The sequence below is a fragment of the Heterocephalus glaber genome, unplaced genomic scaffold (genome assembly GCF_053883595.1).
Source record: "Heterocephalus glaber isolate CG9 unplaced genomic scaffold, H.glaber_assembly_v1.0 deba00000818, whole genome shotgun sequence".
Classification (NCBI taxonomy): Eukaryota; Metazoa; Chordata; class Mammalia; order Rodentia; family Bathyergidae; genus Heterocephalus; species Heterocephalus glaber.
In genome coordinates this window covers 7,088,349-7,112,374 of record NW_028258164.1, presented here as the reverse complement: position 1 = coordinate 7,112,374, position 24,026 = coordinate 7,088,349, and the positions used below count along the sequence as shown (strand labels likewise).

Sequence of the window (24,026 nt, the reverse complement as noted above, 5' to 3'; positions counted from 1 at the left end):
AAAAACATGAGACTTGGAGAAGAAGCTGAGCTTTGGGCCAGATCAATGCTGCTCTGAGCAGCAAAGATGAAAGCCCAGAGCTTGACACATTTTAGGGATAAACAAAGTGTAACAAATGACTGGGGGCAGCTGGAAATCCAAGAACAATGAGGAACTGAGTATATGAAGATTTTGTTCCTCCTAGGATGTCTTCGTCTGGGATAACCTTGACCTGGAGCATCACAGCATCACTGGATCATTGAGGTCTCAGTTGTGACCAGAGGCCAAAATGGAATTATGTCTTGAAATGCCATAGCTGGCCTGTAGGCAGGAGAACTACACCTAATCAAATGATTTTTCCCTAAAATTATTGTAGCATTGCTCCTGACAATCCTAGTGGCCTAAATCATACAAAAATGTATTACCTTAGTATCTGTGGACTAGGAAGTTTGAAATGTTTTAGTTAATTCTTCTGCTAAGGGTCTCCTGAGGCTGAAATTAAGATATCTGCTGACTTCATACTCATATGGAGGCTCTGTAAAGTACAAGTCTGCTTCCAGGGGTCCTCAGATATTAGAATTTGTGTCTTCATTGTTCCTCTAACAGCGTATATGCTGAAGGTTTGATCTCTAACCTGTGGCACTATTGAGAGGTGGTTGAACCTTTAAAAGGTAGACTCTACTTGGAGAAAAATAAGTCATCAGGAATATGGCCTTGAAGGGGATATTGGAACCCTACCCCTCCCTCTCTCTGCTTCCTAGCCACCATGAGATGAACAGACTTCCTCCACCACACGCTTCTGCCGCTATGATCTACTGTGCCAACACAGGTCCAAAGCAACAAGGCCCAGTGACTGCAGACTGAGACTTCTGAAGCTATGAAGTTTCTTTTAAGGAATTTTCTCAGGTATTTCATCACAGCAACAAAAACCTGACTAACACATCAAGCTATTGCCAGAGTTCATTTACTTGCAATCTTATGACGCAGAAGCCCATAGTCTTCCTGTCAGCTGGCTACTATTCTTTATTCCTAGAGGCCATTCTCACATCCTGTCCTTATTTATTGTGATCCTTTCCAGAATATGATAGTTTACTTCAAATTTCTCTCTGACACATCAGGGTCTTTAAAAGATTCATCTGGGCCGGGGATTTAGCTCAGTGATTTTGTCACCTGCTGCACAAGCGCAAGGACCCGAATTCGATCCCTGGTACCAAAAAATAAATAAAATAAAATAAAATGAAATAAAATAAAAGACTCATCTGATTGGGTCATTCCCATCTTAGATAATCTCCCTTTTCATTAAGTCAGAATTGATTGATTAGCAACCTAATCATAGAAATGATGTTCCCATACTCAAGCATAGGGGATTATAGAAGGGATTCACACAATGGTTATTTTTATATACATATTTGTGTATATATAGATATACATACATATAGTCATAATGACATTTTAGTCCATATCAGACAGCACATGCAAAGATGGTCCCATCAGATAGCACCTAGTGACATTATAGCCATCTTAGTTTGTGTAAGTACACTCTGAGGTTTTCAACAAAGTTGCTTAATGATGTATTTGTCTCAGTGTATTACTAGGTATGTGTAACTCTGTGTGGGAGAGTGCTTATTGTACAGGATTGTGTAAATTTGGGTAAGTTACTTAACCTCCCCAATCATTTATATACTTGGAGATATTAATATATAGTTTATTAGGATTGTATTGATGATTTCATAAAGCATATTATATAATTATATATACATAGTTATTAAATATTTACTTTAGCGTTGTTTGGGAAGGTATAGAAGGTTGAACCCAGGGCCTTCACACCGAGCTATACTCCTACCCCTTAGTTTTTGTTTTGAGACAGGGTCTTGCAAAGGATAGGCAATCCTTCTGCCTCAGCCTTCTAGAGTGCTGGGATTATAGGCATGTACTTGTAACCACACCTGACTTTCACTTTAGCTTCTTTATAAAGTTAATGAACAGTGGCTTTATGTATGGATATATGTGCAGTGAATTATAAGCAACACATATACAGTGGTTCTGAAGTTAGTTTCCAATCTTTTCTAATAAAATGGGTTTACTCCAGTTCCTAAAGGAAACTAACCTGTTTCTCAGCTTTTCCAAGTAGAATGGCTGTACTGGGCCTGTTGGGGTTTTCTCTCTATATCAACCCCTTTATTGTTATCTGCTGATCCTTTGTTACCTACATATATTTTTACATCCTTGTACGTGAGTTTGTATTCCAGTTGAATTCTCATCCTCTCTTTGCAATTATGCAGATTCATTCATCTACAAAAACTTCATCAACTGGATATATTTCTGTAGTCTTTATGGATATTCCAAATTATCATCTTGATAGAAACATTCAGAGTTTGAACCTAAGGAAGTTTTCTCTGCTTTGAATTTTATACAATGTGCTGACTGATGTTTAAATTTTATGAGCATTCCAGGTATCAATTTTTCACGTACAAACTGGAGACAGTATCTGTAAGACTGTTGTCATGGTTATTGAAATAAGTAATGTAAAGCTATTAGCAGAGTAATGCCCTATTTTTTTTTCTTCTTCTTTTCTTCCTGAATATCCTCTTCCTGCTCAGTGATCTGGGAATAACTGAGTAGCATGAGTAGCATTTGAAATGTGTCTCTCTCTCTCTCCCTCTCTCTCTCTCTTCTTTTTCCTCACCCCTTTTGGTGAGGTTATGTCATATAATTAAGTTCGTTTGTCACAGGCTCATCCTATTCAGGACCCCTCTTTAAATTGTGCACAGTAAATTCTTTGTAGTGTGCATTTCTTTGGAGTTTGTCAGATGGCTAAAGTTATGCATCCACTACCACAAAACCATAGAGAATAGTTCAAGTGCCCTAAATAGTTCCTTTTTTGGTCACTCTATAATCAGCAAGATGGGAAAATTTCATCCAATCTATCTCTTTTTTATAATTTGAATTTCTTAAAAGGCCTAATTATACCTGGCTTGCTCAGTAATGTGTAGGAGTCTTCTGTTGCTGGCATTATCAACTGGGAAGTAAATTCACAGGTGACATTGACACAGCTCAGTTCCAAGCCAAAGTGAGTGAAGCTGTACCTCCTGGTATCTCTGTAATCTGTTTTCCTTACCCTCCTCAGCATTCCCCATGTGAAGTGATAAATTGTCTTACAGTAATTGTCTACACACTTAAAACACATTCCACTGATTTTTATCCCAAGCATTAGCTTATAATTGCAAGTATAACCTATTAACATAAACTTTTTTTCATACAATTTAGTTTAAGATAAAGTTCTAATCAAAATGTATTTTTTATATTTACTATGAAATATCAGTCCTGTGTGAGAGGATTTATTTTAGTTAGCTTTTTATTAATGGAGACTTTTAAAAAACTGTATCTCCTCAGTTCTTCGCATTGCATCCAGCACTAGGCTAAAAGCAGATGTGATTTACCCTTTGAGAAAAAGTATGTTGGGCTGTTTTACATACCAGGATGACTTAGAATCACATTGAATGGACAAACATTTTATAAGAAAGGGTGGAATTTTGGGTGACCCGGGCAGGCAAGGTTTATTCTACAGTGTGTGTGAACCCTACAAAAAGTTAGGAATTTGCCTGTAATCCCAGCACTCTGGAAGCTGAAGCAGGAAGACTGCAAGTTCGAGTCCATCCTAGGCAACTTAGAGACCTAGGGAGACCCTATCTCAAGATAAAAAATAAAATAGGGCTGGGATGTAGCTCAGGGTGAAGGCCCTGGGTTCAATCCCCAGTACCCCCCCACCCAGGGGGAATTAAAGGACTGTTTCCAGCCTCTGTTTCACATGCTGTAAATGTGCGTGGCTGCTACCTGCTATTCCTGTAGACTTCACAGTAGGAGAGATACAATCTCTATGCCCAAAGCAGGGGTTGTTGCTTATGTAGGTCAGCCCAGCCCCTCCTTCTTCTTCCACCCTGTCATAATCAGTTATCAAATCTTCCCTGCTTACCTCCTACCTATCTTTTCCCACTCCTACATCCAATGACTGATGTGCCCTATTTATTCTAAATCATCTGTGCCTGCTCCTCACTACTGCCACTGCCTTGTGACTTGAATTTGGTTGACAGGTTGACAGTGAGGATTGGCTTTGGAAAGCAGGTCAAAGAGTGGTTATTTTTCATAAGGAAAACAAGCCAAATGGGTTCAGCTTATGCCAAAAAGCCAGTGTAGTGGTGCATGCCTATAATTCCACTACTCTGGTAGGCTGAGGCATGGAGATGTAAGCCCAGCTTATGTAACTTAGTGATTTAGCAAGACCTTACCTCAAATATAGGTCTGGGATTATAGCTCAGTGCAAAGGCCCTGGGTTTTGTCCCCAATAGGGGAGAAAAAAAAAAGAGAAATTTGGCAAAAATATGTTGAAAGCTTGTCCGCAGTATCCTAGAAAATGTATTTTTGCATCTATAAACTAATGACAAAGAAATGTAAATGTCCACTTAAAGGTGTGGAGGGGTTGAGTAGTTTGGGGCTTTTTTTTAAATTTTTTAACGTCAGTACATTAGCTTTCTGTTGCTATAATAAAATACTTGATAACTAATTTATAAAGAGGAAAGATATGTTTTGGCTCATGGTTTTAGAGTTTCTAGTCCAAGAACAGGTGTAGTCATTGCTTTGGCCCTCTGTTGGGATTGCTGGATGGCACTGTTGAACTTGTGGCACAGTAAACCCATCTACATCACAAGCCAGAGAGTGAAAGAGGAAGATGAAGGGGCTGAGGAACAGTCTCTCCTTTTGAAGGCACACCACCAAAGACCTAAGGGCATCCTGCTAGGCCCCACCTGCAACTAGCACCACCTTAGGATCTAAGCCTTCAACACATAAGTTTTGAGAGGATATTCAAGAGCTAAACTATGACAACCAACAAGCAAAAAACTGAAAACCACACATGAGAATGAAGTTCCAGACCCTGGAACTCCAGCTGAAGCCACAGCTAATCCCTCTTTTGCTGATGACTTGCTGAGCACTGTGATGCCTCATTTGTTTAGTGTTGCCTTTCCCTTCCTCCTGGTCAGCCAATCCTTTTTGACTGATTTGAGGTTAACACTGCAAATGTTGGCTCAAAACCTAGCTTTCTTCCTGTTTGCATTTTTTTCTCAGCAGCAGGAATCAAACTCAGAACCTTGTGCTTGCCAGGCAGGCGCACCACTGAGCTACATCCCCAGCCCTCTCTTTGCATTGTTTGCTGCTGTTAGTGTAGTGCATTGATCCCACTCTGGCTTCCCAGTGGAGACTTTGGGAAATGCAGGCCAGGGCAGTCTGCATCACATTTCTATCATTTTTCAAATCTGCCAGTTGCTCTGCCTATATCTTCTGTCCCTTCCTTGTGCACCTTTCTTTTTTATTGTACTTATTATAATTATTTGTGTACAAATATTGGCCTTTATGGACATTTATCTTTTGGGGACAATATATTTTATTGTTCATCTGTGAACAAATAGTTGAACTGAAATAAACCCAACTGACTCTAGCCTACAAGCATCTTAAGGATGAGTATGTCTCCTACTTGCAATTGTACACCCAGTATCAACTCACAAAAATAGCCATATTTTAATAGAACTAATTGCATGCCAGCCAGTGAATTGTCAGGACAATGGTGTGTGTTCCTTGCGTTATAAGTGCAAGGAACCAGAAGCTAACTACACCCCCGAAGACCACACAGCTAGCATGTGGTGCCAAGACTCAAGCCAAGCTAGAATGACCCAGAGTTGCCACAAGAAAACACCATCTCACAAGTTGGATCTGTCAAATTGCATGAGAAATGAGCAAAATAGGCTTGTATTACTGACTTGAATGTAATGGGTTTTTGTGATACTGAAATGCAATTGATCCAAAATGGAAGAGGGACATTCTTTCCCTGCTGGGGATGAGAACAACTCCAGCAGGTATGGGACTGAGAGGCAGTGTGGCCTTGTACCCCAGACTCAGGGACAAGGAACATCTTCCTAAGCAAGAGGCCCAGATGTTGGGTGGACTTTCACAGGACTTGATATATCATTGAGGCTTAGCCCCGAGGACTGAGCAACTCTGGTAGGTTCAGAGTACCAGTATGAAGAGATGTGAGGGTTGCTCAGAGCTGAGAGTCTGTGGCATTCTATTGACATGGCAACACTCAACAGGAAAGGGAAGTTTGGCATACTTTGGGTTTACTACAATTCTCTAAAAAATTTTGAATGTATTCCATCATTCTTAGTACACCAACTTTATTTCCTTTATTCTTATTTTAAATCTTTGTGCTAATAACTAGTGCTAAGTCATCTTTCATGTCCTAATAGGACATATTAAGTGTGAAGTCATTGCCCTCATATTTGACCCATTGGCTTGAAATCAGATTTCAAAACCATTGTAAAGCTTCACTTGTCCTTCCATACTTGTCCAGTTCCTACAAGTTCAGCCACTAAAACTAGTGTCATCATGGCTGAATTACTTCATCCCTGTGGGTTTATCTATTAAATAAGGTACTTGGATGGATTATTTTCTATTGTTCTTTCATAATGTCAAATGGGAGCACAATGACTGGGAGCATGGCCTTTTAAATGCTCAAAGTGGCTTACTAGTAATTTTTTGCCTTTAAGACTTTTCTTACCAGGGTTTGTTTGATGTTAGTGAGTTAGTTGTTAATGAGAGTGCAATTCCAAGTTTAGTTTTCTTTCCATGGAAATGCAACTGCTTTTCCATGACCTGAGAGTTAAGACCAATGGCCAGTTATACTCTGTGTGGAAAGCTGGAGTGTTTTTTGTTTGTCCTTCTGTTTTGTTATGTTTGAGAGAGGGTTTTATTATATAGTCCTGACTGGTCTCAATGATCTCATGAGCCTCCTGCCTCAGGCTCCAGTGGTGGGATTGTAGGCGTGGGCCACTACACCATGCAGAAGCAGAGGTTTCTTATAATCCAATTTGAGAACCATTGAGCCTATGGAAGCCCATAAGACTGAGAAAATAAACTGAGAGAAAGATATAATAAATTGCCAAATCAGATATAGATTCTGTCCGGTGAAAAATATACCACAACCAAGTAGATGTATTAAAAGATTATAGATGATAAAATATTTATTACTGGAGAAATTATCAAGGATTTTTATTATTTTATAGGGGATGATATAACTTCATTAACACTGAAGTATAAAGGTAACAGCCAAGCTGGGTGTGGTGGCACATGCCTATAATCCCAGCATTCGGAAGGCTGAGGCAAGAGGATTGCAGCAGGTTCAAGGCCAACCTGGGTCACATAGTGAGTTCAGTGACAGCCTGAACTACAAAGCGAAACCAGGTCTCAAAAAACTGAATGTAACAGCCAAAAGATACTGCTTTCAACCTCCCCCACCTTAGGAATGCTCCTAATGTAATAGATATTCACAGCAAACTTTTCTAAATACAGTATATGAAAGGTGAAATTCTTTATACAAACGTTTTCATAGTATATCATAAAATAGCCGGGGATTTAGCTCAGTGGTTTCACCACATGCTGGGCAAGCACAAGGACCAGAGTTTGATTCCCGGTACCAAAAAAAAAGAAAACCACAATTAAAATCCTTTGGGCCAGGGATTTAGCTCAGTGGTTCTGGGTGCCTGCCTTGCAAGTATATCATAAAATATCTTAACACCTAGTTGTAGGGAACAGGGAAAGGGGACATTACTAGAACCTCTGCAGTAAGTCCTAGTCTCCTGTGAGCCATGGCAGCACATGGTGAATTACAGGAAAGGTAGAAAAATGAGACTGAGAAGCTGAGCTTTGAGTCTTATCAGTGCTGCTCTGGGCAGCAAAGACAAAGACCCCTAGCTTGCAGCACCTTTTATTCAGTGCATTGGGAGAAACAAATGTAACAAGTGAAATGCAGAGTTCAGTACTTCACATTGGGATAAACAAAGTGTAACAAAAAACGGGGGGGGGGGGCAGGGGAGGGAGGAAATCCAAGAACAGTGAGGAACTAGGCAGATGAAGATTTGGTTCCTCCCAAGGTGTCTCCCGCAAGTGTGGTCTTGCCCTGGAGCATCACAGCATCACCGGATCACTGAGGTCTCAGTTGTGACCTAGGGCAAAATGGAATTATGTCTGGGAATGCCATAGCTGGCCTTAGGCAGAAGAACTAGGCCTAATCAAATGATTTTTTCCCTAAAATTATGTGGCGTTGCTCTCAACACCTAGTGAATCCTAATAATTTTGAAGAAAACCATGGTGATATTTGGTGTCCTTATATAATGGAAAATAAGATAAACATTCAGACTGTATCTAGTCCAATTTAATGGTGAAATACATGCAAAACCTGTTAGCTCAAAGTCCGGCTTTTTTGTAGAAACTAATTGTTGTGCCCAGATCGCGAGGTCCCCAAAGACCACCAAGGAGCCGATTCCAATGCAAACACACGAGGGTCATTTATTCAAGCTCGAGCAGGGACTCTCATCCAACACCGACACAGCGGGTCAGGATTGAGAGCCTCGACTCTAAAACACCAGGGGTTTTTATAGAGGTTACAGCAAGGCACGGGGTTTTCAAAAAGGCGCGGGGTTTCAAATCACGCAAATCACACAATTGGCTAGCATTTAGCAAGTTTTGAAAGTTTAAACCTGATTGGCTGTGCCTTGCACGCTGAACTGCTAACGGCTGCTCAAGTCATCGAAAAGAACATCTGGGATACTGGGGTACTGGGGTAACTACTGATTAGCTGTTGCAGGCCATCGAGAAGAGCATCTGGGACATTGAGGCAGCTACTGATTAGCTGTTGCTAGGCTAGTTTCTAGGGGACTGCTGAACATTATCACAGGCAGGTGGCCAAAGTACATCTTATGGTTTTTCTTGGAACTAGAATTTATGTCCAGGCCACCTTACTCTAAGATGGGGCCAAATTTTAAAATGGAGTCACTCAGGCCTCACATTACCCCCTTCTTATGAGACTATCGAGGCCCAATCATGGGTCTCAGAGGGTTAATTCTATTGGGTTTTCTGATATAGGTTGATACCGTGACCTGAGAACCATTAATTGTACTGCACTGACACGTTTTTTAATGAATGAAGCCAATTTTTAAGTAAGCAAGGTCCAAATATCAAAAGAAGCAGAAGAATAAGCAGAGGACCAAACAGGGTGGAAATCAGGGCAGTCAGCCATGGTGAGGAGTTAAATAGTGACTCAAACCATCCCTGGCTCAGCTCACGTTCACGTTTTTGTTTAGCTAGGCCCTGTCTGACTTTTGCCACGCACTCTTTGACCTCACCTGAATGATCTATATAGAAACAACATTCTTTCCCCAGGGCAGCGCAGAGCCCTCCTTGTTGTAGGAAGACCAAATCTAACCCCCTTTTATTTTGAAGCACTACCTCTGCCAGGGAGGACAGTGACTCCTGTAAGTGAGAGATCGAACTCTCGAGTCTCTCAATGTCTAAATCAATGGCTGTTCTTAAGTCATTATAATGTTTGTTTTGCAAAATCAAGGAGGAGACCCCCGCCCCAGCCCCGGCTAGGCCTAGACCTAAGAGCACTGACAAAGTGATGGCTGTTATGGGCTCCCACTTAATCCTAGTTGGGGTTTTACCTAAGTATGGGGCATAAATATCTTCTTCAGAGTGATAGATCAGCCTGGGAACTAATTGTACTAATATACAATAGTCATTAGTCTGGTTGAGCACTGTTTCATGTGCGCATGGGGTGAGCCCCGTGGAGCAGGCCCACCATCCATCGGGGGTGAGGGTGGGGGTATAAGGTATTTTCCAGAAGAATTAGACTGGAGAGTCTGGCTACAAAGGTGTTGGTGAGTAGTTGGGATGTTACCAATACAAGTGCCATTCCCAACTACAGATTGTAAAGTCAGTCTACCTGTTCCCTTCTGTTGCCACCTGCATTGACTAGCATTTTTTGATTTAGTAAGGTTTCCGGGGAAAGCTATTCCTTCATAGTAGGGGGGCTTGATATCATAGCATAGCCAACAAGACTGGGTAAGGTCAGGCCGGGACGCATTTAGGGCTTTAAAGGTCTTGACCACAAGCTCCCAGAGGGGGTCATTTGGGTCCTGGACCTGGCTTTGTCTACTCTGGGCAGTAGGCAGAATGGGCAGAGTAGTAGTAGTAGTAGTAGTAGGAAGAGGAGGAGGCAGAGTAGTAGGAGGCAGAATAGTAGGAGGCAGAGTAGTAGGAGGCTTTAGAGCTGGGAAGATTGGTACAGGTAGGGGCCCGATGGGGCGAGACCATAGTGGCTTTTCTATTAGCCGGAGAGTGAATAAGAGCCCGGGGTCATTGCTTGGTGTCTTAAGGCGGAGACCCCAGGTCCTGCCTGTTTCCCACCCAGAGGCCTGTTTACCTGTTGGGGTGAATTCTGTCCGTATCTGGGAGTCTCCAGGAATATGAGCCAAGGAAATAAGGTCCGGTCCCTTTTTTGGTTTCCATAACTCTCTCCACTGTGTAGCTGGATTTCCTACAACCATGGTTTCACAGCCCCAGCTGGCGCAGAAGTAAGCCTCGGGGCCTCCACATGGGGGGGTTGTCCTTCCCCCTGGGCACACATAAAATATCCTCCAGAGGCAACCAGGGTATACGTCTGCTTACTTTTGGGTATGTGTCCAAGAATCCTCGGCCAGTTGGCAGAGATCAAACGTTAAGCACTCAGGGAACCAGGGGGCTCTAGGTCCCACGGTTGAGGCCAAAGTCAAGTGGAGCCCAGTCTCAGTGTTGATAATTACCCAAGTCTGATTGAAGGGGGCATGGGGATTGGTAGCAGTCACTTGGGCGCAGCAGGTTATGGTGACCGCCCAAATCAGGAGCATTTGAGTCTGAGTTTGAGGGGGTTGTTTTTGTCTTTGGATACCTGCTATGATGGAATGAAGTCTTTTAAAATGGCGTGTGGATCTGCGGGGCGGACATGAGTGTAATGTATCCACGAGGCGATCCCGTCGACTTTGAGAACAGTGGGCGTGGTCAGGACAGTAACATAGGGTCCTTTCCAGCGAGGCTCGAGGTTTTTCTGTCGCTATCTCAGGACAAAGACCCAGTCCCCTGGTCGGTAGCGATGGGGCTCGGGGGGTGGCCCAGACTCATGCAGGGCTTTCAGTTTAGGCCAGACGTCCTCATAAACACGCTGGAGGCTTCTGTTGTGTTGAAGTCCCAATTGGGCTGGGACAAAGGAAAAGAAGTGTTGATAGTATCAATATTGGTGGTGGGTTGACCATTGTCACCAGGAACCAATTTCCTCGCTTCATTTTGGATTCTCTCTGGTTCCTCTGTGGTAAACAGGATCTGGAGGAGCTGCTGACAATCATCCCAAGTGGGCTGATGAGTAAACAAAACAGTTTCTAATAGGTTAATCAAATCCCTAGGATTATCAGAGAATTTGGCGTGTTGAGTACACCAGTTATAAAGGTCACTGGTGGCGAAGAGCCAGTAATGATGAGGTTGGTTACCATGCTCATCAGGGTTGCCTATCGCTCTCAGCGGGAAAACAGTAGAGTCCGCCGGCCCTGCCAGCGAGACGGCATGCCGGTGGCGAGTGTTCTGGGTGGGTCCATCCCCGCTGCTGGCACCCGGTGCCGGGCCTTCCTCCCCAGCTCTGGCTGGGGCCGGGACCTCTCCCCACACCTGTTGTTGTCGGGGAGTAGAGAGAGAGTTGTAAGGGGGGCGGGGAAAGGAGATCTTCTTCGGTTCCTCCTTGGAAGACCGGGTAAAGCGGCGCGGTTGGCTCGGTTTCGGTCTGCCTTTTTCTGTTGCGCTCTCTGGGAGTCTTCTCACAGGCTGTCAGGATTACCTCCAGCTGCTGTTTCTGTGGAGGCAAAAAGGGCTTGACCCATGGGGGTGGGTTACAGATTAGACTCTCCCAAGTGACAATGTAGGGAACCTGATCAGGATGTCCGGTGTAGGGATGGAAAACAGCTCCATGGACCCTGCGTATGATCTGTAAATCAAAAGTTCCCTCGGGGGGCCATCCCTTCTCAAAGGGAGGCCACTCCGAACTACGCAGAAGGACAAGTCTGGACTTTTTTATTTCTAAATTTAGACTATGAGCGTGCTCTCTAACCTCTCTAAAATGGTTTGTCATGAGGGACAGGGGGGTGGTCGCAGTCTGTCCCATCATCTCAATCCAAGTCACCACAATAAACAGACAAACAAACACAACAGAAAAACAAAAAGCAAGACAAAACCGGCCTCTGCCCGACCGGAGGCAATACCGAAAATGGGACGACGGCCTTACGCCATACCACGGGAGCGACCCGCACCGTCCCTCCAGGAGTCTCACAGACTCATGGGGCACTCTGTCCCCTCCAGAAGGATCCGGAATGTCTTCCAGGATCCCGGTCGGCGGCCCTTGCAGCGCGTCCGCCTAGACCGTCTGCCGACCTACTCAGAATTGGGCCCCCCGAATTGCAGACAAACAAAGAGACATTAGACACTCACCGGCCGGCGTCGACCCTCCGGTACAGGGATCCTGGGGTCTTGGGGATCCCGGACGAGCCCCCAAATGTTGTGCCCAGATTGCAAGTTCCCCAAAGACCGTCAAGGAGCCGATTCCGCTGCAAACACACAAGGGTCGTTTATTCAAGCTCGAGCAGGGACTCTCATCTGACACCGACACAGCGGGTCAGGATTGAGAGCCCCGACTCTAAAACACCAGGGGTTTTTATAGAGGTTACAGCAAGGCGCGGGGTTTCAAATCACACGCAAATCACACAATTGGCTAGCATTTAGCAAGTTTTGAAAGTTTAAACCTGATTGGCTGTGCCTTGCACGCTGAACTGCAAATGGCTGCTCAAGTCATCGAAAAGAACATCTGGGATACTGGGATATTGGGGTAACTACTGATTAGCTGTTGCAGGCCATCGAGAAGAGCATCTGGGACATTGAGGCAGCTACTGATTAGCTGTTGCTAGGCTAGTTGCTAGGGGACTGCTGAACATTATCACAGGCAGGTGGCCAAAGTACATCTTATGGTTTTTCTTGGAACTAGAATTTATGTCCAGGTCACCTTACTCTAAGATGGGGCCAAATTTTAAAATGGAGTCACTCAGGCCTCACACTAATCATGTTGATATAATAGCACATTATGAAATCAGTGTAACAGGGAAAGGAAGGTGATGCTCAAACCCACCTCCTGCTTCATAATCTCTAATGAGATGGCCAACTGGGCTGTTTTGCCTCAGACTAAGGATATTAAGATGGGTAAGATTTATAGAAAGTTCAGCATTAGAGCCATGTAACCCTGACTGACCCAAACTTTACAGTGATTTCTCCAATTCTAGTGTAAAGAATAGGATGTGGGGCTAAAGTGGACACAGGAGACCAGTCAGGAGATGTGGCTGGGTCCTGCATTGGAGGGTGGCAGTGGCTCGGGGAGTGGGCAGCTGAATTCTGAGTATTTGGAGGAAGAATCTAATGTATGGAATGTGAGGCTGGATCAAAGCAGGGAGTGGGCAGAGTTCAGGGACTGCATCACATGAGGATGCCAGGCTACTATTCTTTTGAGGGTGACAGTTAAGTAGGGAACTTGAGGGACATTCTAGAGGTCAGACAAGGATAGTCAGCACTAGGGAGCAAGTGCCTAAATGTCTAGGCAGAGTCCAGTTACAACTTCAAGAGCAAACCTTGGGCCCCAACCCATTCTTTTTTGTTGTTGTTGTTAAATTCTTTTATTGGTACATTTTAGGTATGCAACAAAATTACATTTCTCATTGGGAATTGTACCTTTACATAATGCATCTTGGTTCTTATTTTTTCCCCATTCCTAGCCCTCCCTTCACCCCCTCCACCCTTCCCTGTTTACAAAAACTTTATTTCCATTTTTTCCATTTCTCAGCATTTTTCCTTTCCCTTCTTTCCTTTCCCCTGCCCCTCCCACTACCCCTACCCCTTTGGACCTTTTCTTCCTATTTTGCATTATTGGTTATTCATTCTAATCATTGGTACATTTTAGGTATACAATATAATGACATTCATCATTGGAAATTTGCACCTTTACATAGTCTCTCTTGGTTCTTATTTTTCACCCTTGCCCAGCCCTCCCTTCAACCCCTCCATTCCTCCCTATTTACAAAGATTTTGTTCCTATTTTTCCATTTTCTCATATTAATCCCATTCCCTTCTATCCTTTCCCCTAGCCCTCCCACTTCCTTCCCCTTTGCCCCTTTTCTTCCTATTTCATATTACCTATTATACATTTAGTCCTTGTTTACACTTTCAGTTTCTCACACCAGAGAAACTATTTGGTATTTATACATGTGTGTCCTATTTATTTCACTTAAGAGTATCGCCTCAATGTGCATCCACTTAGCTATAAATGTCTCTAATTTCTCATTTTTGATGGCTGAGTAGTACTCCATTTTATAGAAAAAACACATTTTCTTTATCCAGTCTCCAGCTGATGGGTATTTGGGCTGCTTCCAAGTTTTAGCTCCTACAAATTGTACTTCTATGAACATGGGTGCACATCTATCACTGTGGTATGATTCTTTTAATTCTTTCGGGAAGATACCCAGCAGGGGAATAGCTAGGTCAAATGGGACTTCCAGTCCTAGTTCTTTGAGGTATCTCCATACTGATTTCCACAGTGGTTGCACCAGTCTACACTCCCACCAGGAGTGGAGAAGGGTTCCTCTTTCCCCACTGTCCCACCAGCATTTGTTATTGGTTGAGCTGGGAGAGGTGGGACAGGGGCTGGGAGCAGTGGTAGGAATAGTGGCCCGGAAGCCCCTTCCTCTGGACCAGGAGCAGTGGGATGATGGCTCAGAAGCCCCTATCTCTGGGCCAGAAGCAGCGGGACCCAGTACGGTGGACTGGTGTTCTGGTGTCCTCTGCGTCTTTGTAGTGTGGAACCAGGTGGCTGTACGGGGGGCGGGGGGGGGGGTCCAGTGGATTGGTGCCAGGGCGCCGGCTGATTTGGCGTTTTCCGCGTGACTGGTGACCTCAATAGGGCATCCGCAGACCTACCTGTCTGCAGCGGGCCAACCCTGGGCATTCCACACAACTCGCAAACTCGGTAGGGCATCCCCCCAACCCATTCTTGTGAGAAATGATAAAAACATTTACTGAGGACCATGGCAATCAGTGTAGGAACAACTGTAGCAGGATCTTGGAGTCGGGGAGAGAGGTCAGGCTCTTCTCTGAATATAGTATGGATAAATGGAAATGGATAACTGAGAAAGGGGGTGGGGAGTCAGTGGACAGAAAATGTCTAAAATGTGTAAGGGGGATCCTGCTAAACCTACCTGAAAAGATTCCTGCCGAAGGCAGGCCTTGGCAATAGATATAACCTGGAGAATTGAGGGAATAATAAACTTGATCAGATATCAAGGGTAGAAAGTCTTGCTAAACTAAATTACCATGCTTCTTCATTAAAACTGGATTTTGCAGGGCCATGTGCACATGGACCAGGAGGAGCCTCAAGAACCTAAGTGAAGTTTGGCCAACCAGTGAATTTTTGCTAGCATCTGTGTATCTCACAGACTAAGTAGATCACAGCTTGCTCAGCTTTCTTGCTCAGCATTAACTTGTTTCCATTTTTTTGTCTGTTTCTTGTGTTTTATTTTTGTTTTTGTTTTTTTCCATAATCAATAAGGCTGCACATGTCCCGAGGCACTATCATTTTTCCTGTCTGTTGTAGGCGGCTGTGTCCAAGGACATGTTATTAATTGTAATTAACAGAGCCAAACTGCCTTCTGAAAAAATGTGGTCATGGAAATCTTGTAGACCTACCAATAATTTATGTACAGTGCTTAATGAGAATGGAGGCCTTGTCTGTGTAGGGGATGGAGAATGTTTTGGACTAGAAGGTTACACAGAATCTCACATCCCTGTATGGCAAAGTTCACGTGTAGTGGATGAGCATTTGGCTTAAAAGTCTTCACTGTTATTTAAGACTCTGAACTTCCCTGATGGTCTCATTCATGTGCAAAGTAGGAGCAATCCTATTGTTTATGCTGGGTTTATAGCACTGGTACCAATCAGAATATGAGGACACATATCCTATCACCTTGTATTGGTCTTCATGTGTGCAGTCAATGAGTTGTACTTGAAAATCTGGAATTTACCCAGTATTAAAAAGTAAACTGTTTCACCTTGTTATATGACCCAGAAATGCTAGACACAGACACACAAAATAATACCATTTAAGTCATATTTTTGTGATTCTTGTTTTTAATTATGTGTATGAAAGGAATTTTCATGGACCTTTAAGTGAAAACTACTATCTGAGAACAGAAGGAGAAAAAAAGAAAACAGAAAAATTAAAAACAAAAAAGAATTAAGATATATTATGTACATGTACTAATTCCCCATGATGAATGTAATTATTATGCACTGCAAACATGTACTGATAAAAATTAAAATTACAAACAAGCAAAAACAGCCAGGCACAGTGGCATGCACCTGTAAACTCAGCACTCTGGGAGGCTGAGGCAGGAGGATCACAAGTTCAAGACCAGTCTGGGCACCTTAGGAAAACACTGTCTCAAAATTAAAAATAAAAATATACATATTGGGCATGTAGCTCAGTGAAGGTCCCTGGTGGGGGGGGGGGGGTAGACAAAAAACCCTTCAGTAGGGCTGGGGATTTAGCTCAGTGGTGCCGCCACCTGCTTCGCAAGCTCAAGGTCCTGAGTTCAATCCCCAGTACCAAAAAAAAAAAAAAACCTCCAGTGGGTTGTGATGAAGAAATTAAAATGACCCAACTACCTTGACTGGAGGTGGAGTTGGGTCCTCACTCTATAGACCAGCTTTCTTTTTAGTGCTTCCTGGTAGTCTCACCTGGGAGAGTTTTAATGTTTTGTTTTGTTTTGTTTTTTACCTGGGAGGTTTTAATCAGGTATCTTAGTACATAGCTTGGGTCAACTCCTCTCTCTTCCCTGCCTCTCATTCTGCTACATACTATAACTTTTCTCACCTGCCATGTGCCAGGTGGTGTTCTGAGTACTAGAAATACTGCTTTGACTAAGCTCCTGCCTGTAAGGACCCTCTATTGCATGGGGTCACTCAGCTGTGCTTTGAAGTTATTGTCAACAGACCTGGAAACTGGAGTTCTCTGTTCCTGATATTCCCACACTTATCTCGAGCTAGAGTAAATGAGTTTTCTCTTAGCCCCACCCTGCCCAAATAACTCCTGTTGCAGTTCAAACCATTTCCTCTGCAACTTTTGGGTTTTCAGCATAATGCCTTGCCACCACCAGGAAAGGGTCATGACCCAGAACTGGGGACCCTAGAATTCCTTGTGTGAATCCCTTTCCTTAGTATTAGGGGTGAGTGGCTGCCCAGATGGAGGATCAGCAGCCTTCTCAGGATTGGGAAGTGCTGCTGCTGCTGCTGGAGTCTGTATTCTCTTTTGGGTGTGAGCCTCTCCAAAAGTCACTCAGCCAGCAGATAGCTGCTGTGTGCATGTTTCTTGTTATAAACCAAACATCCCCAAATTTTCTGGTCTTTAATTCCTAGGTGACAAGGGTCTCATCCCATCTGAGTGAATTCTGGAAGTCCAGCCTCTAATCAGGGCTGTGGGTGTGCCTTCGTCTCCTGGGTCATTCCTGGAGATCGCCACACGTCTCAGCTGCCCTTTGCTGGCCATTTCTCCATCTCTGCTCTTGCTGCATTGTGTGGGGTCGCCTCTGGCCACCTGTTTTTCAAAGATGACATGTTTACAACATCCAGTGCCTTATTTTCCAAGCATCTTTTTTCTAAGTGCAACATATTGGCTTCAACAATTAAGAAACTATTATTACAGGATTGATGATAGTATTCTCTATTTATGATAACAATAAAACTAAGTCTGAGCGTCAGATAAAGATAACCCATGCTCACCCTGAAAAAGCCTCTCCTGTATCAAAAAAAAAAATGAGGTGAAATTCACACATTCAACCATTTTAAAAACACATTTCAGTGACATTAGTGCATTTGCAAGGTGGCAACCTCCCCTCTGTCTAGATTCCATCACACCAAAGACTAACTGTACCATCTAGCAGTCACTTCTAGTTTCTACCTCCTCGAGCCCCTGGGAACCACCAACATGCTCTCTTTTTCTATGGATTTTCTTGTCCTGGATATTCCCTATAAATTGAATCAGATAATATGTAATCTTTTAGGTGTTGCTTCTGTCACTTAACATAGTATTTCTAGGCTCATTCTTATTGTACCATGTTTTAATGGTATAATATACATGACAAAATTAACTTTGGGGTTTGTTTGGGTTTTTCTCAGTAGTAGGAACAGAACCCAGGGCCTTGCACATGTACTAGACCACTGAGCTACTTCTCTAGCCCTTTTTTAAAATTTTTAAATTTGAGACCAGGTCTTCTAAGTTCCCCAGGCTGGCCTTGAACTTGTGCTCCTCCTTCCAAACAGCTGGATTACAGACATGCACCACCACGCCCAGCTAAAATGATCTGCTTTTACGTGTAAAATTCTGTAGCATTAAGCACATTTTTATTTCTATACAACATTCACCAGTACCCAGCTCCAGAACACTCAATCTTCCCAAACCAGAATTCTCAATCCATTAAGGATTGACCTACCATTCCTCATTCCCCTTTGCACCTGGTACCTATATTCTTTATGTTTCTATAAATTTAACTTTTTAATAACTTAAATAAGTAGAATCATCAGGTATTTGTCTTTATGTGTTTTCAAGGTTCATCTATGTCAACAATTTCCTTCTTTATTAAGCTGATTAATGTTTACTTGTATGTATGTATCACATTTGTTTATCCATGCATCATTTGATGGACAGTTGGGTTTTCTCTACCTCTTGGCTATTATGAATACTGCTGCTATGAACATTTATGTACAAATTGTTGTTTGAACATTGTTTTCAGTTTTTTGGGGTATATACTTAGGAATGGAATTGCTGGGTCATTTAATAATTCTTGTTTAATTTTATGAAGGACCATCAAATTTTCTACTGTGACTATCATATTTTGCATTTCTACTAGCAATGTAGGAGATTTCCAGTTTCTCACTTACATATTTTCCATTTGAGGATGTAGCTCATTAGTAGAGTGCTTGCCAAATATGCTCAAGGCCCTAGCATTGCAAAAATAAAATAAAACTTTGTATAAAAAGTAATATAGTTGTCCTCATGGGTATGAAATGGTACTTTGTTGTGGTGTTTATTTGCATTTCCCTAACAACTAATGATGTTGAATATCTTTTCATGTGTTTGTATATCTTCTCTGGAAATGTCTACTCAAGTCCTTTACCTATATGTGTTGTTTATACTTCTTTTATGTTGTACTTCCTTTGGCAGCACACATACTAAAATATATTTCTTTTATATTGAGTTGTTAAGAGTTCTTCACCTAATCTGTATATAGACCTAGAATCTCTTTAAAAGACATCTTTCAGTAAATGAGTGAAAAGTTATTCAGTGTTCAGACTCAATAGGGGTCTTCACAAAGATGTATGAAAGTGAAAAACTTTCTCTTCAGTTCCTTAGGAAAAAGGAGATTCTTGGTATTATAGTCATCTTTCCTTTTTTTTTTTTTTTTTTTTTTTTTAACCAAAAGCCTGGTTGCCTTGACTGCTTCCAAGAGACTAGCTGGGAACATCTAACCACTCACAAATGTTAGCTAGATGGTGAGCCTCCAACATGGATAGTGAGCCAACCACTTAGGGAAACACAGCCAACTGTAGATATTATTTGGCCCTCATCAGGCGATCCTCTGTAACAGCTTTTATCACCTGAGATACTAGTTAGGTTTACAGAGCCAGGCCCCATGGTATTATTATTTGCCCCACCCTCTCCATTGCCCAACCTTTTTAGAGGCAGGAAATACCTGCTTCCTGATGCTGCAGTCAGTTGCGGTCACAATTTCAGAACTTTGAGATCACCCACAGATTACAAAAGTCCATCCTCAAGTAAGCCGCTTATGGATTTCAGGAAGTTTCAGAGGAAATCCAATGTTCTGAGTGAAAGACTATTATAAGTAATGGAAGCTACTTATAGCAGAACAGTGCTACTCACATACATTGCAGTATGGCCTGAATAGGTATGGAAACACCATTCAACCAAGATGGTCACTCCTTACAAGGAATCCTATGGGCCACCTAAAAAAACGAATGGCAGCGTTAAAGTTTTGACAATAAATAATTAATGTTCTTACTACCATATAATGAAAACAATGTCTTTGACATGTTCCTAAGGCTGATCACTGATAGAAATCATAAAGTGACTATTTACGATAAACATCTGAATTTGACTTTAAAATTTTTTACTCTAGAGCCAGGGATTTAGCTCAGTGACACCTGGCAAGCACAAGGTCCTGAGTTTGATCTCCAGTACCAAAAAAATATGTGTACTCTCTATCCTAATTGAAGCAATAAAATGTTAAATGATTTTATTTCTTTTGAAGATAAAAGAGTATTTTTCCTAAAACCAATCATAAGGGGAAAAAGAAAGCCTTTCCTCTAGTGCTGTTTTAACATGGGCCATGGTCCTGAAAATGTAATCTAAGGAACCCTGGTGACTCCAAGTTTTCTTTAGGGGGATCCATGAGGTCAAATGTTTTCTTAAAATGATACAAAGAATGATGTACCTAATTTATTCTTATTGTCTCATTGTACTCATTGTACAGTAGAGCTTTCCCAAGTGTATGCAATATAAAAAATTAAAAAACAATTGAATGCAGAAGCAGTTATGCAAACCTGGAGTCCTCTATTAAGGCAGACACTAAAGAGCTTTGGAAAATTTTAAAACAAAGCCACTCTTCTCATTATAGTTTTTTCTTTTGGAAAAACAATTTTTTAAATGAAACTATGTTATTAGTGTTAACATGTAATAGGCTTATTATTGTAATATTAACATGTATTTTAATTTTATTTTTAAATTAACCCACAGAAAAATTTTCTTTTTTGGTATATAGTTCTACTAGTTTGAAAAATCAGATTCATATAGGCACCACCACAATCTGGGTATAGACGAGCTCCACCACCCTAAGAATCTCCCATTGCAGCTCCATGACCATCACGCCCTTCCCAGTAACTCCTGGTGACCTCGGATCTGTTCTCCACAACTACAGCTTTGTCTTTTTGAGATTGTCATTATGTTAATTTTTTGTCATTGTAACAAATACCTGAGATAAACCAACTGCAAATGAAAAAATATTTATTTTGGCTACTGACTTTGGAGATTTCACTCATGATGAGTTGGCCTTATTGTTTTGGGCCTATGGCCTATCATGGTGCAGAGTACATGGTAGAGCAAAGCTGTGCACGTCATGGGCAGAAAGCACAAAATGGAAAGAAAGAGGAGGTAACCAGTGTTCCTCTATCCCCTCATCACAAATGGCTAAAACCTCTCATTAGGCTCCACCTCTTAAAAGTTTCACCACCTCCCAGTAGTGGCATGGCCTGTTACATGGGGGACCAGTCATGTAAACACACGGGGGGATATTCCAGATCTAAACTGTACAAGCATAAAGATGAAATACTACAATGTGTAACCTGTGACACTGGCTTCTTTGACTCAGCATAATATCTTTGAGATCCACCTAAGTTGTTAGATCTTTTTGCTGCTGGATAATATTCCATTCACCACGTGGATATATCACAGTTTATCCATTGAGTGTATGAAAGCACCAGTTTATTCATTCACCAGTTGAACTTTTTTATGATTAAGTTTATTGGTACATTTTTGGTATACATAATGATCACTTTCATCGTAGGGAATTTGTACCTGTACATGATACATCTTGATTGATGTTTATTCCTATTCCCCTATCCCCTCTTCAACCCTCCTTACTTACAAAAGCTTTGTTTCCAATTTTTCCTTCTTTTTTTTCCTCTTTTTTTTTTTTTTTTGCTTTCCCTTCCTTTCCCCCACCCCCCTCCATAGTTCTCCTACCTAGTGGAATATTTTCTTCCTATTTCTCAATGATTTTTGTTTAATTCTGTTTTAGTACTGAGGATGGAACCCAGGGCTTTTGCAGTGACCAACACCTTAGTCCTTTAAATTTTTTTTTTTTTTAATTTTGAGAACAGGTCTCACTAAGTTGCTAACTTGTTCTGGGTTAGCTCAACTTTGTGAAACGTGCATGTACCTCCACACTGGACTTCTTTTAAATTTTAAGTATTACAGATAAAGCTTTATGACATATTCTTGAACAGGTTTTTGCATGAACATGTTTTCTTTTTTTTTTTAGGTGAACAACGTTGGGATTGGTGGGTCAGATAGTAAATGTATGATTGATTATAAAAAAACTGCCAAACTTTTTTTTTTTCAGAACAACTGCACCATTTTGCACTCCCACCAGCAATGTCTGTAAGTTCCAATTGTCTCACAATATTGATCCCACTTAATGCCAATTTTTTCTTTTTAGCCCTTTTACTGTGTGGTCTCATTATGATTTTAATTTGCACTTCCTTAATAGCTAATGATGTTGAAAATCTTGTTCTTATTTGTCACCTATTTAAGTCAGCTTTCTGTTAATAAAATACCCAAGACAATCAACATAAAAAGAAAAGGTTTATTTTGGCTTATAGTTTTAGAGGTTTCAGTCCATACTTAGTTGGCCCCATTCCTTTGGACAAGGCAGCAAGTCATGGCAGGAGCACGTGGTAAAAGCAAAACTGCTCACCATATGGCCAGAAAGTGAAAGAAAAAGAGGAGATTGACAGTCTCCTGGGAGGGCATGCCCTCAATGACATAAAGACCTCTTATTAGGCACCCCCTCTGAAGTTCCCACCACCTCCCAATAGCACCAAGTTGAGGATGAAGGCTCAATATGTGGACTTTTTGGAGGACATTCCCAATCTAAACTATAGCTCCATCTCTACTGTTTTCTTTGATGAAGTGTCTGTTCAAGTCTTTCTGTTTCAACACTTTGTTTTCTTCCTATTGAGAGCATTCTTTATGTACTCTGTATAGTAATATTTGTCAGATCAATGATTTACTAGCATTTTCTCCAAGTGTATGGCCTCCGTTTTTATTCTCTTAGTGTATCTTGCAGAGCAAAATATTTTTAATTTTATGAGTCCAGTTTATCATTTTTTGACCGGATCATCTTTTTGACATCATCAAGGAGCTTTGTGCCTAATCTGAGTGCATGAAGCTTTTTTTCTCTGTTTTCTTTTTAAAACCATAGTTTTACTTTTTACATAAGTTTGATCAATTTTTGTTATTTTTTTAATAAAGTGAGGTTTAGGTCAAGCTTGGTCTTCTTCTTTTTTTTTTTTTTTTTTTTTGCAGGACGTCTAAGTGTTCCAGCACTACTTTTAGCAAAAGTATCTTGTTTCTTGAATTACCGTTGCATCTTTGTAAAAATCCATTGACCATTACCTAATACCTATCTGGACAGCTATTGTAACAACAACAACAACAGCAAACCAAGTATAGAAAATAATCAGTGTTGGTAAGTACAGGAGACCAGCTTGAAACTGCACTGAGCAGGCTTTAGATGTTATTCATCTGGTTTATAATTCAGCTATTGATTAAAATTATGAGACACTCCAAGGCCTAAGTGTGATTCGTTAATTGACCTTTCGACTGGTGTACGGAGATAAGCTTCCCTGTGCCAGTGATCACAACTGAGGTCTCAATGCTTGATGAGGTTGTAACATCTCTAATAGCAAAGCAACACTGCAGCTGAGGAATTATGACTCTGTGCAACCATTCTCCAAGATCAAATGTTAGCAAAAGATAACACAGGTGGCTTTTAGCTATAATCTGCGAGATAGCACAGGTGCCTTGTTAACTGTGACCTGTCCTTCACAAGTATACATAGTTACTCCCCTTTTACAGCCTGGCTCTTTAGTGCATTAGTTCTGCTATTTCCTGCATCTGCCTTTATGCCCCTTTACTATGTTGTACAATCATAAATACCGAGTAATCCAGAGCTCATAGTCTTAACCAGGACAGAGCTAAGATCAGGTGATCTTTAGCTAGGAGAGAGCTAAAGATCAATTCTCAGCCCCCCAAATAGTAAACTATCATTCATTTTTCTCTATTCCTTGTTGTTTGTATATTATTCCTTCATCCCCGGCTGTATCTTCATTCAGGTGACTGGGCATCCCCCTGTGACTGGTTGGGCTATCAACCTGACAGGTGAAGATAAGGAGAAATTGAAATCATTATGCATTTT

The 24,026-nt window shown here is 41.7% G+C and overlaps 1 long non-coding RNA gene across 3 annotated transcripts in view; it reads left to right on the top strand.

Annotated features, from left to right (window-relative positions):
* The window catches only part of LOC101717157 (uncharacterized), a 43,476-nt gene that overhangs the window by 2,303 nt on the left and 17,147 nt on the right, over positions 1–24,026 (top strand). Inside the window, exons 2-3 of one of the 3 annotated variants that reach the window (XR_015449843.1) lie at positions 741–885; positions 22,170–22,207. The exons of 1 other annotated variant lie outside the window; for it this stretch is intronic. This is a non-coding gene — a long non-coding RNA (uncharacterized LOC101717157). The remainder of the gene's footprint in view (positions 1–740; positions 886–22,169; positions 22,208–24,026) is intronic. One more of the 3 variants, XR_002389074.2, reaches the window with a different exon arrangement.